This window comes from Clinocottus analis, unplaced genomic scaffold (genome assembly GCF_023055335.1).
Source record: "Clinocottus analis isolate CAN_PGR_092001 unplaced genomic scaffold, fCliAna1.0.p SCAF_14, whole genome shotgun sequence".
NCBI classification, from domain to species: Eukaryota; Metazoa; Chordata; class Actinopteri; order Perciformes; family Cottidae; genus Clinocottus; species Clinocottus analis.
In genome coordinates this window covers 10702232-10719428 of record NW_027175865.1, presented here as the reverse complement: position 1 = coordinate 10719428, position 17197 = coordinate 10702232, and the positions used below count along the sequence as shown (strand labels likewise).

The 17197-nt window shown below is 40.2% G+C and overlaps 1 protein-coding gene across 2 annotated transcripts in view; it reads left to right on the top strand.

Moving 5' to 3' along the window:
• Nucleotides 1–310: 310 nt before the first annotated feature.
• Nucleotides 311–17197, top strand: part of calcr (calcitonin receptor) — a 44040-nt gene continuing 27153 nt past the window's right edge. For both annotated transcript variants that reach the window (XM_068575604.1, XM_068575603.1), the window contains exon 1: nt 311–652. The gene's annotated coding sequence lies outside the window, so the exon portion shown is untranslated. The remainder of the gene's footprint in view (nt 653–17197) is intronic.

The window sequence follows — 17197 nt, the reverse complement described above, 5'->3', positions numbered from 1 at the left end:
ATAATAACCAAACAACTTATAATGTGATTTGTCTCAAATCCTTTGAAAATTACTTATATAACTGATTGTATTGTTCTATGTTTTTTAAATTTAAATAGAGAAAATATGACTCTCAAAACAAAGAAATAAAGGTCACTTTAAAGTCACTAAGAAACAACTAAATGTGGTGTGTGTTTGAATGTCGCTGTGTCCAAACGGCGCACACACACACACACACACACACACACACGCAGTGTCTTCTGTAACACACGGGCAGAGCGAGATAAGGCGAGGAGGAGCTCCACCACCTCGCGCTCATCCGCGTAAACTGGAGGCAGTTAGACGCACTTGGATTACCGGGCAGTCGACTGTCACCGCTCATAGCGGCTCCGCACCGGCGCCCTGCCAAGCTCTCCTCTCCCGCGCGCACCGCCAGCCATTAATTCATCTCATAAAAAAAAGGCAGACACCTGGGTGAAGCCGCTTTAGTAGCAGCATTTGATTTTTTTTTTTTTATTATGGGTTTTATCTCCGTGGATGCAAAAAAAAAGTTTTTATTGAAGCTGCGTTAAATAGGAGCGCAGAAGCTGCGAGTCAGTCTCCGAGGACGGACACCAGCGGGCTCCTCTGCACCTCCTCAGCATCTGTGTTTCAGCAGCTGCTGTTTCTGAAAGTAAGTCTCTGCCGTGTGTCTTCTTAACTTCTTTAAGTCTCTGCTGGTGGAAAGATTAGTCACCTATGAGGTGGATGGCATTTGCATGCGTCTGTCAGCGCCTTCATTCACAATTTTCTTTTTTTTCTGTCACATTTGTAGCACTGATAGAGGATAATGAGCGTGACTGTTGATGCGATGTAAAATTGGATTTTCATTTTCTTGTGATTATACTGTACGATTATTTTGTTTATGTCGCCTGTAGAAATGGTGTAGAAATGTAAGCTCAAGATTATTTGTAGGCAAGGGAGCATGCTACGTGTGACTCATACTCATTTGTTTAGATACTATATTTATATGGCTGAAACAAAAGTAATGGCTTAGAAGAGTCCTCTGCTTGGGTGCATGCATTACACACAGCAAAGCACATTCAGTGGTTTTGGGCTTCTCCTGCAGGAATACCAGGATGTGATGCAGTGATCCACAGGGTATTTAAATTATACTCATGCTCAGGAAGACCAAAAATAACTTGTGCAGGTTGGATATGTCTTAGTACTGTATATCAATGCAAATGTATATTTCTTTTGGTGGTGTTTAAACCACCCCTAAAGCTTGGCTTCTTCTAAACGTGAGCTTCTTCTTTGCCACCAAAAGAGATGTGAAAGGCTGTGTTACGGATAAATCCTTTACGTCACACACACATAGGCTGAACACAGTCACGATTTACATCTCGACACACGGTATAGACACACACACACACACACACACACACACACACACACACACACGCACACACGGTTGTGTTGTATATAACTCAGGCTTCTTTTCAGAAAAAGTAACAGAACTAACATGGAGAGCCATCTGTGAAATATAATTGTACAACCTTATAATCACATTAAGACAGACAGAATGACACACACACACACACACACGCACACACACACACACACACACACACACACACACACACACACACACACACACGCGCACACACACACACACACGCACACACACACACACAAATGAGCAATCCTGCAGCACACAATGTAAAAAGCTATGATACAGATTAAAGGTCAATGCATGCAACCTTTCTGCACTCGCTGTCTTAATCATAATGGCACATTTAAAGGACCAGGCATCTGTGTAGAAGGAGAAGCAAAAGCTTCACAGCAGAAGGAACTGTTGACTGTTGCGTTATATCCACAAGCCAAATCCACCCAGGACTTCCTCTCTCTTCTCCTCTCCGTGCAAATTTTTTGACACCGCTTTAAACCACCCGTACATTCAGCCTCATATTGATTATATCAGCTAATTTGTGGAAAGGGTGAAAATAAGCATTCCTTCATGGACCCAACGGCTCGCGAGCAGGAAACCAAAGAAGCCAAAATCATCGATGAACACTGCGTGCTTCAGTTCAGTCTCCAGTTGTGGCAGAAAGAAAGCAAAAAAGCTGAAGTGCCTTGAAGACGTCTGTGGCTAAATTGGGATTCTTCTTTTGGGGATTCCTTTGCGTTGACGTAAACGTGTTTGGAGTAATGGCGTGTTTTCATTTGGCGGTTTATTAGAGGCAATGGGGAGTGAAGCTGATATGAATGCGAGGAACGAGAGCTTCTCAGCCCATACTGACATGCACCTAGTGTGCAATACAGACAAAGACAAGAATAGCAACAGACACACAGAGAGGCTGTCAAAGAAAAGCGACAGAAAAAAAAGCACGGAACGAGACAGACAGCGATGATGAGCGACATGCAGACAGACAGACGGAGATATGTGCAGAGCCCTGCAGTGAGTCGCACTGTTGGCATCCAGTCTAGCTGCTTTCTGAGTCCCAGAGATAAGTTAGTCATTCATCATCCTGCATGCTGACGGTCCGTCTGGTCAGAGACGGGTGAGCGGGCAGCCAGCCGGCTGCACATTTGTTTCACGTTTGAAGATAGAGAAGCGAAGAGGTCCGAGAGGTCTGCGTGAAAGGATGAAAAAAATGGAAAGCCAGGCCTCTGGAGGGACTTTGTGCAGATATACCATTTTTTTTAAATCCACATTATAGGTTTTAATGATCTCCAGGTGTTTGAGGAAAAGCTTTTTAAAACTTTACACCCAAATGAAAAAAGAACTGGATGAGTGGGGGTGATCAACACCTCTGCAGGATCTCTGTGCTTTTGTCTCTCATTTTGGTTTTGGAATACAATACTTCTGTAATTATGTGGCATGAGGTCAAATGCTACATGGCCAAAAAGCTCGTTCCCTGTCATATACACGCACACACACACACACACACACACACACACACACACACACACACACACGCACACACACACACATGCACACCCACACACACACAGACCCATCACTCCGTCAGCAGACTAATCACCGCTTGCTCTTATTCCTCAATATTAATCAAGTTAATACAGCATGTTTTATTCAGCGGTACATGCAGTGACCCTAAATGTCACTATTTCTGGGGTTTCGTAATCACCGAGTTCATGAACAAGAGGCTCAATTAAAATCGAAGGACTGACAGTGTTACTTATCCTTGTGCGTGATGCTCCTTCGGCAAGATTGAGAGGAACTACGAATAATATGAATTAACATGATTGGCTCGGAGTTGCCGACGTGCAAAAGCCCTCTCCTTTGACCTCGAGCGGTTTAGAGCTTCTCGGGTGATGTGGACAATTTGGCTGTCACAGAATGAACTACTTACATTGGCTGTGTTGCAAACCTTGAATGAGGAGAAACTGCATAATTTGGACTAACGGTGAAATGTCACACATTGGGTTTCCCATGCGAGCAGGCCATTCATCAGGCGCAGACACAGCCAACCTTTTCCATTACATAATAAATAAGACTGTGTTGTCAGAGCCAAAGGTCAGCCTTTACTTCTTTATTCCATGCTACTATAGACGTACAGCAGCAATGCACAGCTGGGTCTGTGTAAAATGACATTTGAAGAGTAGCAAGAGAAACTCAAGTTGACTTTGCTGAAACTATTGAGCAAGCTGGACTGCTTATAGGATCCGATGAAAGCTAAGTGTTGCAATATGTGCGGCGCAGCTGAAGCCGTTCTCCACAACTCGGTTCATCGTTCATGCTTAGATCTCTGAGTGAGTCAGATATGAACTTCATTCAGGCAAATGCTCCTGCTCGTGATTTTCCATAAAGACAAGAGGATCCGCTGTGGTTAAATGAAGTCATCTGTTGCAGTTATCTCTTCCCTGTTAAGCTGTTTACCAAGTACAGACTGGATGAGTAGTTTAGGGTAATAGAAGCTTGTAACATCTTATCTTTGTCTTACTAAGGACTCCTGGAAAGAGAAGTATGTGCTATTAATGCAACAGAAATGACTTCTGCATGTATTTTATGCAATGATACATCCCCTGTAAATGGTGCTACAGCTACAGCAGTTCACGCAGCATCAATAGGTGGTGCCAAAATAGAGTAAATGGTCTGAGAGACGGCATGAGTGTGTGTGTGTTGTTTGACAAAGACAGAGATGCAAACAGACACATTACAAATGGTTTAACTTTTTTTTTTAATGTCTTTGTGTCTTCTCTGACATGTGATATCTTCCCCTCATGTAATTTCTGAATTAAATTTGCAGCAACTGAAGACGCTATAGCTGTGCAGCTAATGGCAAAACGTGCTCCCTTACTTCCTTGATCGATCGGATGCTCCCGGTCGGAAATCCTGGGCATTTGTTAGCAGAGCCCAAGAACGTGCAGTCCTACATCAAACTTGTATTATCACCCTCCACCCCCACACCTTCGTGTTCATCTGCCAAATTTACCTCATGCTCATGAAAATGATGTGATAGGTTGTGACACATAAAAAGCAATTTTGTTGAAAGGAGGAAAAACATTTCTGCTGGGGTTATTATACCTTAATGGCCTGCTGCTGTGTGAGGTAGTTTTAGAGTGTGTGTGAAAGACTGACAAAAGCATCCTCACAGCTGGTAAATTGGGGGTTTAATGTGAATTCAGATCTTCAGAAAGGTTTCTAAACAGACTAAGAAATCTAAAATCGTCTATTTACGCTTCCTTTCACAGGTGACTTCCTAAAAACAACAATAAACAATTACTCTGCTAAATGTTTGATGCTGATATTGAACCAATTTACTTTAGAAATGACTGGTATTAGTGTGAAAGCAGGGGTGCATCACGACAGCACAGCTGTGTTCTTTCCTTCCTCTGATACAGTCTTTAAACGGCTCCTGGCCGTCACACATCTTCATCCTTTTGGATGACTTTGACGGTGAACAAATGTGTTGAAAAAAGTATCCAATTTACATATTTACTGATGTCAGCGCCACAAGAAATGAAACACACGCGTCTATTGTTTTTTTTTATCTTGTTGGTATTTGCTGGTTATTCAGTTCTTCTTTGTTGTTATTTTCCTTTTCTCCAATGTCTACTTTGCTGTTATGTATATGCGCGAGCACTTTTTGTTCTCTTTTTTTATCTCACTTCATCTTCATAGTGTCAGCTGTCTCATTTCTTTCTTCTTTTCCCTTTTTTTCTACTATTTATGAGAATCCAGACTGATACCCCAGCATGCCCTCTTTTGTTTTCTTTTCTCTGTCTCTGTCTGTCCTCTTGTCTCCTCATTTCTGAACCCTGTTATTGTCCTTTAAAGTTGTCCTTCATAATTAATTGCATTCTCAGTCTTTCCTGTTTTTTATTTTTGCTCTTTTCTTTTTTCCTTCCATCCTCCCACTTTTGCACTAAATCTTTTCACCTTCTCCCTCCTGTGTTTGAATGGAAAACACTTCCTGGGGTTATTTTCCATGCCAAAGTGTCAAGCCCTGTCGCTTGGGGAGACACACAGTCACAGAGTACACACTATTCGGAGCCACTGACATATATGGCGTCTTGAAAATATATTTGTAATAGTTAAAACAGTTTTTCCCCCCAGTGTTTCAAACCAGTCTGGTTGAAATTTTATGGTCTTAAATCTTAGAGCAACAAAACAATAGGATTCAACCTTTTGTAATGTCCTTTGAGATTGTCTATCTGTATTCCCCTCAGATCGTCCTTACTGTTACCAGCCAGGTGTCTAGATTCTTTCTCATTTTTTCATAAACAATGACATTTAGGATGACGCACTAAAATATTCTTGGCTCAGATTCTCCGGATTTTGGTGCTCTCGCACATCGCTGATGCTTCATCTGTCCGTGTACGTGCCTGCAGACTGCCAGCACTGCAGGCACGAGGTGGCATTGTGATCTTTCCATTAATGAGAACTTGCCAATGAATGGCATTATCTGTACAGATAAAATAAACTAGATATAACCAGTTAATTAGTGAAGTTCAGAGGTGCTAGTGGGCATATTCTGACACAAGGAAGTAGATTCCTCTGATAAATATCCGTCAAGAGCATGATGTCCCTCTCGAGAAGACCCCTGCTGTTCAACATCGAAACCTCACTCTCAAAGGAGCAAAGCCCAGCGTGATGTGCAGAAATGAAAGTCGCTTTGCTTTTTCCCCTCATTGTGTATGTGTGCTGGGAGACATCGGTTATTCTGATTTATTACAATATCCCCAGACGACCAGACCACTTATTGATTTCCGTTGCCTTTAGGCTCCTTCTCCTCCTCATTCTGGCTCACACTTTAAGCCTCTTTATGTCTCACAGGGCTGGCTGTTATACCGGGTGTACTCACCCCCTGTTAAGTTTTCTGTGATTGATTTGTGACACCCAGGGAAGCCGTTACGCCGAGTATAGAGGTAGTTTTTTTGATTTTCTACCCTTTAAACTCATTTTCTTTTGTTTTGTTGGGCTCTCCATTTGGCTATCTTCTCTGGAAATTTTGAGGTAGATTTACAAGTTTGACACTGTTAAAAACGCACCAAAATGTTCAAATTTATTGTCATGCTATTTATCATCACAGAAGTATTTGTACAAACAAGCTTGCTGCATAATGTCTGTAAAACTTCAAATGCTTCTTCTTCTTCTTCTTTTTTCACAGCCTCTGCATTGACCACTATGATCTTGGCTATTATTACACAGTGATGTGCCCTCTTTCTTCTATAAAATATAGTTTATTTTTCCTAAATATGACAAAAAAACGGTACATATCTGAAATCCACCAACTCCAAACTGAAATAAAACGCTTAAGGACCCTACTTGCACTGGAAACATGCCATTGGATGTTCCAGTAGCAGTGAGTCAGAGCAGCAGAGAGGCCCGCTGGACTCTTTTTGAGGGTCTGAGAAGGATTTAGGGGCTTCAGAATGAGGCTTCAGGTCTTGTTGTGCAAAGAGAGAGTGATTTTCAGCATAACCACTCTGTTCTTGAAACGCTCTCTGTTTACTATTTTTTTTCTTTTGTCACTGGCTTCTTTTATTTTCCTATTTCCCAAATCTTCTCTTATCGCTCCTGATGTTAATTACATTTGTAATTGTTGTCTACTGTATTTCTTCCTCTTTCAAGTTTTTTTCTTCGCATTTTTACCCTCTGGTCGCAATTTTTGAGTTACTATTTTAGTTTTCCTGCTCGCTCCAGTGCATCCCTGTGATAACAGCATCCATGTCTCTGCCTGCCTGACTCTCTCGGTCTGTTTACAGCTTGCAGCACCCAGACACGGCTCTGACCCAACAGACCGTACGAGGAACACTGTGCCCAAAGGGGAATTGTAGTTAATGCCATCGGCTGAAGTCCAGCTACAAAATACTTCTTTAATTGCTTTCCCATAGCCCTCAGTGTCTCTCCAATTGCCTGTTGATACAAGTGGGAGTGAGCAATGTAGGACAAAAGGCAGTATCCTAATGGGGTCTGTTTCACATGCAGATATCCATCGTTTCAAACAAGTTTGCTGGAATCTTAAGTTCATATAATTCCTAGATCTCTAGGCAGACTCTCTTATTCTATCATGGTTCATTTATTACATCCTTTTTTCCCCTTTTTAGTTTAAAATGAATACTTACACTTTAGGAAAATAAAAGCCACAATGCAGAAACCATCAGCCTCCAGTTCGATAAAGGATGTTGTGGCTTGTGTGCCCGCATGTTTGTGGATAAGTTCATGGGGGCTGCCTTCATTTCTTCATTTTCTTTTCCTTCTATAGCTCGACTCTGCTCAGGCTGATAGAAAATTTAAATTCTTTTGAAAAACATATTTAATGTAGAAGGAACAGCAAAGCTTCAGAGGCGGAGAACAGGTCCTCCCTCACACTGATAATTCAGAGCATACTGTGAAGAATGTGCACATTTATTTATTTTTACTTCTCTGGAGTTGAAAAGCAAGGTTATCTTTAAGATGTAAATTATGATCTGCAGATGGAGAAGGGAGATAGGATGCCGTACAGTAAGTCACCTCGATGACAGGCGCCGGCCTCAGCTCACAGCCCATCTGTCATCAACGTTTCTTCGCTCTGAAAAGACTTTAAAGATCTTAAATGGGGATGTTTTGCTGTTCATGCAAATTCAGAACAGTTTAAATATGTATTTAAAAAGGACATATGGAAGGGACTTTATCAAGAGAAAAAAAAAGTTAAGAAATCAGAAAATATTGTCTTAGATCAATCGGAACAACTTTAGAATTCATAAGCATACCAAACAATTTTAAAAATAACAATGTAAGCTTATTGTGCTATACATATGTGTATAATGTCACAGGACAACAATATTAGCATTTACAATTTAATTGAATTGTATTTCTTCTCTTCTGTATGTCTCAAATTGTTTTATAAAAAAGTGTGTGTATTACATAATACAGTCTCGACCCAGAGCTTTATTAAGATCTATTCATGTAACTTTGTTTGTCTGAAATCTCTGCTGCAACGAGTTTTATGAAGAAAAAAACTTGTTTTGTGGGGCAGTTTTAATTACAGTGGAGAAAAATTTTGTGTAACCCCAATGATGGTAGATGTTTGATTACATATTGGTTAACAAGAGAGCAGATCATTCTAATTTGCATTTCAATTTACTCTTACTTCTGTTTTTAAAGATAACAGCAATTGTTGAAAAATAACTACTAATTATAATGAAGTATAATTAAATAGTAATAATAAGCTGTAAGTCTCATAAATCATACATATACAAGTCTTTAATACACACTGTAAAGTAAGCAAGACAAAACTGATATTCAGTGGTTATACTGTTGTCAATTATCAATGTCAATTACTGAATGAATATTGTGTAACGTATTCAGTGAAATGTTCACAAAGCAGTGTGCTAGCGGAAGAACTCTTCATGAGAATGTTGTCACGCTGAAACTTATGACACTTTTGATACTTCTAATGAATGAATATGAGGCAGACTGTGATGGTGACGGTGCACACCATCAGGCACATCAGTGAACATCGAGCCACTGATTAGTTAATAGTGGTGCAATTTGCAGTGTACCTCTCTGGCCAAACTCTCCCTGGGCTCTAAATGGTCGCCATCAGCATGGCACACATAATGGTAATGGTATCAGACAGAGAGGTAATGGGTGACTCTTTTCACCTCTGTGAACATGTGTGACCTTGTGTGTGTGTGTGTGTGTGTGTGTGTGTGTGTGTGTGTGAGAGAGAGAGAGAGAGAGAGAGAGAGAGAGAGAGAGAGAGAGAGAGAGAGAGAGAGAGAGAGAGAGAGAGAGAGTGCACACATTTCCTTTCTAGCCAACCCACATGTACATCAGAATACCCTTTGGACTGTGCCGATAAGGACTAGAGTTGAGATAAACCACTTTGAACTCATCAACGTAAGGATTTAAGGAGTGCACATGCAGATCAAGCATCCGGTGAGAGCCATTAAACAGATCACCAACTTTTTATTTTATTCCAAAAATCTTGAATAGAAAATTCAAAGACAGATTATTGAATCCGAGCCTGAAATAAAGAGTGATTATCTCGTTTGGAACTATTGTTAGTACAGTGACGTCAAGCTAGCCTGAGCTTCTTTTTTTAAAATTATTAACTTAACATTTGATCGCATGACAATGACTTTTGATCTACATGTATCAATGCTGCTGTTTTTATGAACAATCCATCCATCATTTTGAAGAAATGATCCTCAAAGCATCTTTAACTCTTTGGCTGATACCGTGTGTGCTTGACAAAATGTCCTGAAAGCCATGATTGATACATTTGGACTGCAGCAGACATGCCTGCACGTACCCACGAGTCCTCTCTCGTTAACCACTGAGGAGTCAAAGCTTTGCATGCAGTGTATTGTATGTACCACAGCATATCAGTGGTGTGGCGGTGCGTTTCTTTGTTTGGAGGCTAGTATTTTCTGTCACTCCAAAATGGTGATCCTCAGAATATGACATTTTCCATTCAATTTAAATTAATAGTTTGACTTATTCACATTTGCAAAGAGTTAGATGACAAGAGCTATACTCTCAATATCAAGCGACAGTCGTAGAAGGTCAACTTAGCTTAGCAGAAAGCAGGGAAAACTAAAATAAGAATGAATGGGTCCAAACTTTGGCTTTTGTATTCAATTAATGAAAGAATAACCCCTGATGTTGAGTAGATGACAGTATGACAGAAGAACAGAGGATGAACAGCGGGCCTTGCCAGTCATGGGGGCTGTTCCACTCCACTGTCTACATCACATCTTTAAGCACCACGCTGCCCAATAAAAACCATGGGCAATGCACAGCCGTCTGAGTTTTACACTCATTTGTCTGAATACCAATCAATGTGTCATTGTCAAGGCTGTTGATGCTGTCAGTACGCTAAATGTTAGCTGTCATGTCAAAGAGAAAGTAGGTCTTTTCTAAAGCACTCCAGGAGGCTTACAACTTCCATATATGGAGGGTTACTGTTTGGGAATTTTTTTTAAATGGTCCTCCTATACATCCATATACATTTCCAAAACATTTTTAAGGTTTTGGGTAAATATCTCGGGGCTGTGCAGTAGCAGGCTATATCTCTTAGAATCATGCCATTAAAATACATTTCTGCCACTGAAGTCAGAGCTGGAGGGTTAAGGACTCGGCTACTTGGACATATCACCACTGCTCTGAACTGCAGTCAATAATCAATAATCAGCCAAACCCAGTTTAATGTGGTTTTACTATAAGTGCCAGAGTATGACCAATCACAGGGTGTGAAGGAAATTACCCCCCAATTTGACATTACGTTTAGCAGCAACCACTAGGGATATAGGATTGCTAATGCAGCAGGAACATATTGCAATAGGTAGAATGTGACATTTGCAGATGATGCACATTTAATTCATGTTTTAGATAAACTTTGCTAACAGCTCTAAACATGAAGATGGAAGAATTAAGAAAACCTAGCACAAGTGTGTGTGGGGCGGCGAGGGGAGGAGGGGGGGGTTGTGTAGCAGCACTGCTATGTCTAAACGATATGTAGAAAAAGAATAAGAGCCCAGAAAGCTTGATTTTAATGTTATTTGCTGTCACCATTTTGAATCCGTAAAGGTTCCATGCATCAATGTTTGGATTGTATAGACTTGATAATTATGTTGAAAAAGTGAATTCTGAAGACATAATAACCAAAGTATTTTCTGTCATGATGACACTCTTCTAGGTGATACGTTTCCTGAGTGGTTATTTTCTCCCCACTGCTGTTCAATAATCAGACTTGACATTTCATAATGACACTTTCATAACAGTGTTGTTTTCTCTGCATCAATATGAGCAGGATGGGATCGGTCATTCATTCAGCACAGAATTAAAGAACAATCAGAGTTCAAGGTCAGAGCCGAACAGAAAACAATGCTTCACCTGTTTGGCATCGCAGGCAACAACGCAAGTATGCAATAAATAATGTATTGTTTTTGTGGTGAGTGTTACGTTTCAATGCTCTACCACAAGGTCCTTCTAGTCTTCATTTTTTGCCATCTATATTTTGAACCGAGACAATTTAAAAGGGTTTGAAAATCATGTCCTTTGCCCAATTTTAGTGAGAAATATTGCTGTCATCAATATAGAAATTACAATATTAATTTAAAAAAAGATCCACCCTATTCAGCACTGTACTGTTCTGAAAATAATAAATTAATGTTTGACAACAATTGATTTGTTCACATAAACTATGCATTACAAATTAAGATGATTTGTTAATTTATACTAACATTTTAAGCACCCTTCATATTTTCGCATCACATTACTATTTCCTTACTATTGTTGTAACTAAACGGAAATGTAGTTTTCAAAAATGATGTCTTCCATAAGCATAACGCTTATGGAAGACATCATGCTAAGAGTGAGAGAGGAGTTTCTAGAGATGTGAGGAGATATAAAATAACCGCTACAGGATCTTTTTCCAAATCTCTCTCTCTCTCTCTCTCTCTCTCTCTCTCTCTCTCTCTCTCTCTCTCTCTCTCTCTCTCTCTCTCTCTCTCTCTCTCTCTCTCTCTCTATCCTCTATCCTCTATCCTCTATCCTCTCTCTCTCTCTCTCTCTCTCTCTCTCTCTCTCTCTCTCTCTCTCTCTCTCTCTCTCACACAAACCCACCAATGCACACACACACTGGCACCACCTCTGTGTTTATATGAGTAATACGTTGTAACACTTCAGCATTTACTCACACAAAAATGCAGCCGTTTATAAATTTAGTAGTGCATAATTATAGATACACTTTGCCTTCAATTACACACACACCCACACACACACACAAACACACACACACACACACACACACACACACACGCACAAACGAGGGAGACTGTAATTCTTCTCATTCACTCTCACACAGCCTGAGGAAGAAATATTCACAAACGCTCCATCCTCCTTCTCTCTCCTCTTTCTTTGCTGCTTCTGTGTCACCTGCATATAGTTCAAATATGCCACGGTGCATGAGTCACCTGAAGACATGAGAGATGCAATTAGCTTTTGTTTGAGTGTTTTGGTTTGATTGACTTGCATTGCACATTTCGATGTATGCCCTTGGCATCACAGATTGTTTTCCTGCAGACACAGACTGTCAGTAATGAGCATATTGACAGTACAGTAGATGTTTTGTGTGGAGGTTGAACTGTCTATTGGTTTAGAAAAATGCTTCCTGGGTTTCTTAGAAAGCAGCTAATGATTTTCCTCCATGGAAATACAGTTGTTAAAAGGTCACAGAGATAACCAAGATTATTTTCAGTGAGTCTACGTACATGTGTCTTTATGTTGCAGTCCTATTGGATCATGCAGGAATGAAATGCCTTCTGAGCCTCGACTGAAATGACTTTGTTACGTCTCTGATGTGCTTTTGTCGTGCCTGCTGACACGGAACTATTTCTGTCAACCTCTTTTTTTATTTCCTCCCACTGATATATTGTCAATAATGGTGGCTCCATTCACATCCCAGAGCATTCAGTTGTTCAAATACGTGGTGATCCTTTTCCATCCTGTACGATTCTTTTTTAACTGTCTTCTTTGAGCTGGAGATTGAGTAGCATGATAAGGTTTGATCTCTGCCCGCGGGCCTCTGATCTCTTCCTCTGGGATCCATTTTGGTCTGATTGCAATGCACCTCTTGATTAAGAGGGTTTTTTATGTTTGATTTAAAGCACCTCTTCTCTGCTTAATAGCTATAGAAGCTGCTCTATACAGTCATAATATACAGTGTGCCCATTATTCTACTATTCAGCTCTGTGCACTCACAGTTGCATTTTGATCCCTTTCATTGTTTCATATACCTTTAATGCTGCGCTTTTAAATAAAGATACAACATTTGATCTTGATGACGCAAAAGACCTCTAGAGGGCTCAACTTGCAAAGCCAGACGTGGCCTTATAATGTCTGCAATGGGAAAGGGAAAACATTTAACATTGCCAAAACTCTCCAGAAGGACATTGGGATGATGTACACAAACTCAATTCCAGTCAGTATACATGTTGATCGAATTCTCAGTTCTCCTGAAACACCTTTGCATTTATAAAATGTAAAGACATGTTTAGACATTGTGGGAAATAAGCCTATTCATTGTCTTGCAGAGGGTTAGATGAGAAGACCGATACCACTCTAAGTGTTCAGTAGATGTGAAGCCACAGCCAGCTAGTGTAGCTTATCATAAAAACAGCTATTCCGGCAAGGTTATGGTAAGACAATTCACATACCAACACCTCTAAAGCTCAATAATCAACACATGCAAAATGCATTCTATTTTTTTTTTATTCGGCAACAACATGGTTATACATACTTCCCAAAATGTTGAACGTATCACAATGTTTTTGAGAATTTAGTTTAAGGTATTTTTCTAGTTGAAGTGAACCAAGGAGAGGTCATATGGCACACACCATCTGTTCTCTGCTTTTGGGCAGTGAGACAAACAAATGCCATTGGTTAGGTGACAGATGAGATGTATGAATGTCAAGAGGAAATGAAGAGGCTGGGGAAAAGAAAGTTTGCCAGATGAAAGGACTTTGATCCCCTGAAAATACCCTCCATTCAGTGGCAGATGTCTGTAAGCACCTGAAGCTGTCCACACTGCTTCTGAGCGGCTGAGAGTAACCTAATCGGTTTAGGGAGTAAACAAAAACGTAGAGCGGGAAGATGTCAATGTCAAGCAAGAAGCTACTTCTTTGATAGAACAAAGCCTTTACTTGTAAACAAACTCCTTTGTTTACCGGTATCAGGAGGAGAAAATGTTATTCAGGAGATTATTCTGAGTGGACATATTCAATAAACCTGACAGCACAGCCGAATGGTCTCTGTTCTGATTGCTGTTATTCTTTGTGAATGAGCCTTTTAAACTATGTAGCACATGTATACTAATGCTCTTAAAGTATACATTTTAACAATGCAGGACAATTGCTTATACGTTCTGACCGCCTCAGATTCCCATTTGGAAAGTATCGAGGAAATTAAGCCTTGTGAATGCAGATTGCCATTGTAATGAAAGCAACAGCTGTCCTCAATATTGCTTATTGTTATATGGTGAAATGAAACAAAAACTAAGACTTCAATGTGCAGTGTTTCTACATGTCAGAAAGTTACAATACACTACACTACAGAGTGATGTTTTACCATGAAACTAGGTCTTTAACCAAACTCCATCTCAGGAGCGACCCTCGGGATGACATCAGCTCAAATTAATCACCTCTATGCAAATCAGCAGAAGCTTTGAAAGCAGTCATTTTCTTTTGTTTGCCAGGCTGACACCGTTTAAAACCTGCTGGTTATAATCATCTTGTAGTTCTGTTCATTGGCAGATTTTCTGCTTCGAAGAAATCAAAGCAGGCGATTGAGATGCTGTTTTGCTGTTTCCGAAATTAGACAACAGCTAACAACAGCATCAATTTATGTGCAGTGTGATGAGCTTGAAAAACTAAAGATTAAATCACTGTCAAATGATTTTTTAAAAAGTGCCTTCAACGAATACTTCAAGTAGAAGACCAATAGACAGACATAGATAAGTATGAATAGGAGTGGAGGAACTTTGGGAAGAGCATAATGGGTGCAGGTCCTGCTGGATGCATGAAGCATGTAATCGAATGCGGGGAAAACTTCATTGTCGGCGAACTTCCTGCTGACTTCATGTGTCACGGCTTAATTTTAAAGCAGCTTTCGTCACTATTTTTTGTATCAACAATGGAGCACATGACTACTTTTTTTGTGATGAATTCACAGAAATTATCACCAGATTGCAGTTTCTTTTAGCATCTATCATTGCATTGTTTTGTTTTTACAGCTATTTTCCAGTTTTAGTTGAGTCTCACAGCTCTCATGTAGCGTCATTTAGCAGTTGGCAGAGGGGAGCTGGCTCTGCCGCTGGAAACCAACCTGAACTCTGTTCTACTTGTACTCTGTTTCTATGATCAAGCCAGGGATCCTCTGCTAGCTTCAGATCTGCTGCTCATTGTTTTCTGCCCTACATTGTCTTATTTCTTAGATTTGAACAGGGGGCTGGATATAAATAATTTAATATGCTTTAGAAGTCATACAGCACAGAATAAGAGAGGCAGGCACTATATAGTAAACAATAGAACTTTTCCAGACCTGTTTCAGAAATTAATCTAAGGCCCAATTTAGACTCATTTAGGTATGTTACAAAAATGGAAAAAATATGTTCACTTTGTAATGTTACCTAACAGTAAAATAAAAATGAGTTATCCTAAGATGCATGGGCAGACGTAAGGCTATTAACTGGAGTTGAATTATTAGCTGTATGAGTCCAACCAGTTCCATGTAGTCGTAAATGGAGAGAAGGAAACGATCAGACGGCTTCCATCAGTCTGCCTGGCACACACTGGCAAAAACTAAGTAACACCAATTTAAATTTGATATATGTTACGTGAAACGAGTCCATGCCAGTGAGAAGAATAATGAGGTTAATGTATCTGGATGAAGTCTAGACGACCACGAGATGATTTCCACAAGAGCCTTTCTCTCCATGTTCCCCGTCCCTCCCCTGTCTGCCCGTTGAGTTTTTTTCTGGTCAAGCAGAGGAAGTGTGTGGGATGTCATGGCGTTAGAGAGCAGGTATAAATCAAGTGTTTACACAGAGCCAGGGACAGTCCTCTTATTACAGGAGGCTTGTTTTTACCAGCGAGAACACTGGAGCACACAATGCTCTCTTGCTTTAGCACCCCTAACCATATTTCTGCCTCTTCACCGGTGAATAACAGGCTGTACGTGAGATTGGTGAGCTTAAATGCTGGAAGGCAAAACTGCTCTTTAAGGGTGAGTTACTGCACTGAATGTCTCTTCAAGGGCTGAGCTTTTAATAAAGGGTGTGGGAGCTGGTGTCCTCCAGCGCAACTTTAAATAAAAATCCATTTTCACCTGAGGTAACCACTGTTTAAAATTTGGAGAATGAAATGGCACAAAATGCACGTTTGTATTTACAATTAAATATGCTCACATCCTGAAGATGAATCCCATTATGCTGGAGGAGATAACGGTCCAATCCATCTGGACTATGGAGGCTTTGTGTATTCAGATCAGCATGTTAATTTGTTTACTCATCATGGAGATGAATTTCCCTGTCAAAATCTCTTTAGTCCTCCACTGGTCAACCATCACCACATTCTTGGAGTGTTTGTGATATTAAGACTGCAATTCAGGCTTCAATATTGCTTTACTGCAGGGAACCTCATTGTAGTCACAAGTGATCAATCTGATGCCATTGTTTTGGGTTTAAAGGCGCATGAATATCCTATTTATGTCAACATATAAAAAACATTAGCACACAACCTCATTGACTGATAGAAATTGAGTAATTGTTTTGTTCAGATGCTAACTAATTACTAAATAATGGAATGAGCGGCTATTTAATGAGCACTTGGTAACGTGGCCTGATACAAGTTCAAACTAAAGTGCTTCAGCAATTCAAAATGCAGCAATGTAAAAAAGAAAAGTCATAGATCGCCTTGATTGGTAAAGATGTGGAAAATTAGTTTGGATTGGCAAAAGTTTCCACATTTTCTAAATCTTTCTTATGAACAGCGTGGGCCTGCAGCTGTGCTGAAAGATGTGTTGGGTCCTCTGGTGAGCTAAACAAGGCATTCAAAGGCACCTCTCAATATTTAAGAAAGACACTGTAGCCCTTTTTTTCTGAAAGAGGACAATGTTTGAGGTAGGACAGTGTTGTATGTGAAGGTTGGGCCTCCTGGTCTTCGAAAACAATCCTTCTCAAACACTAGCTCGGGACACACAGGTGGGCTGGTAACAGGAAGGATT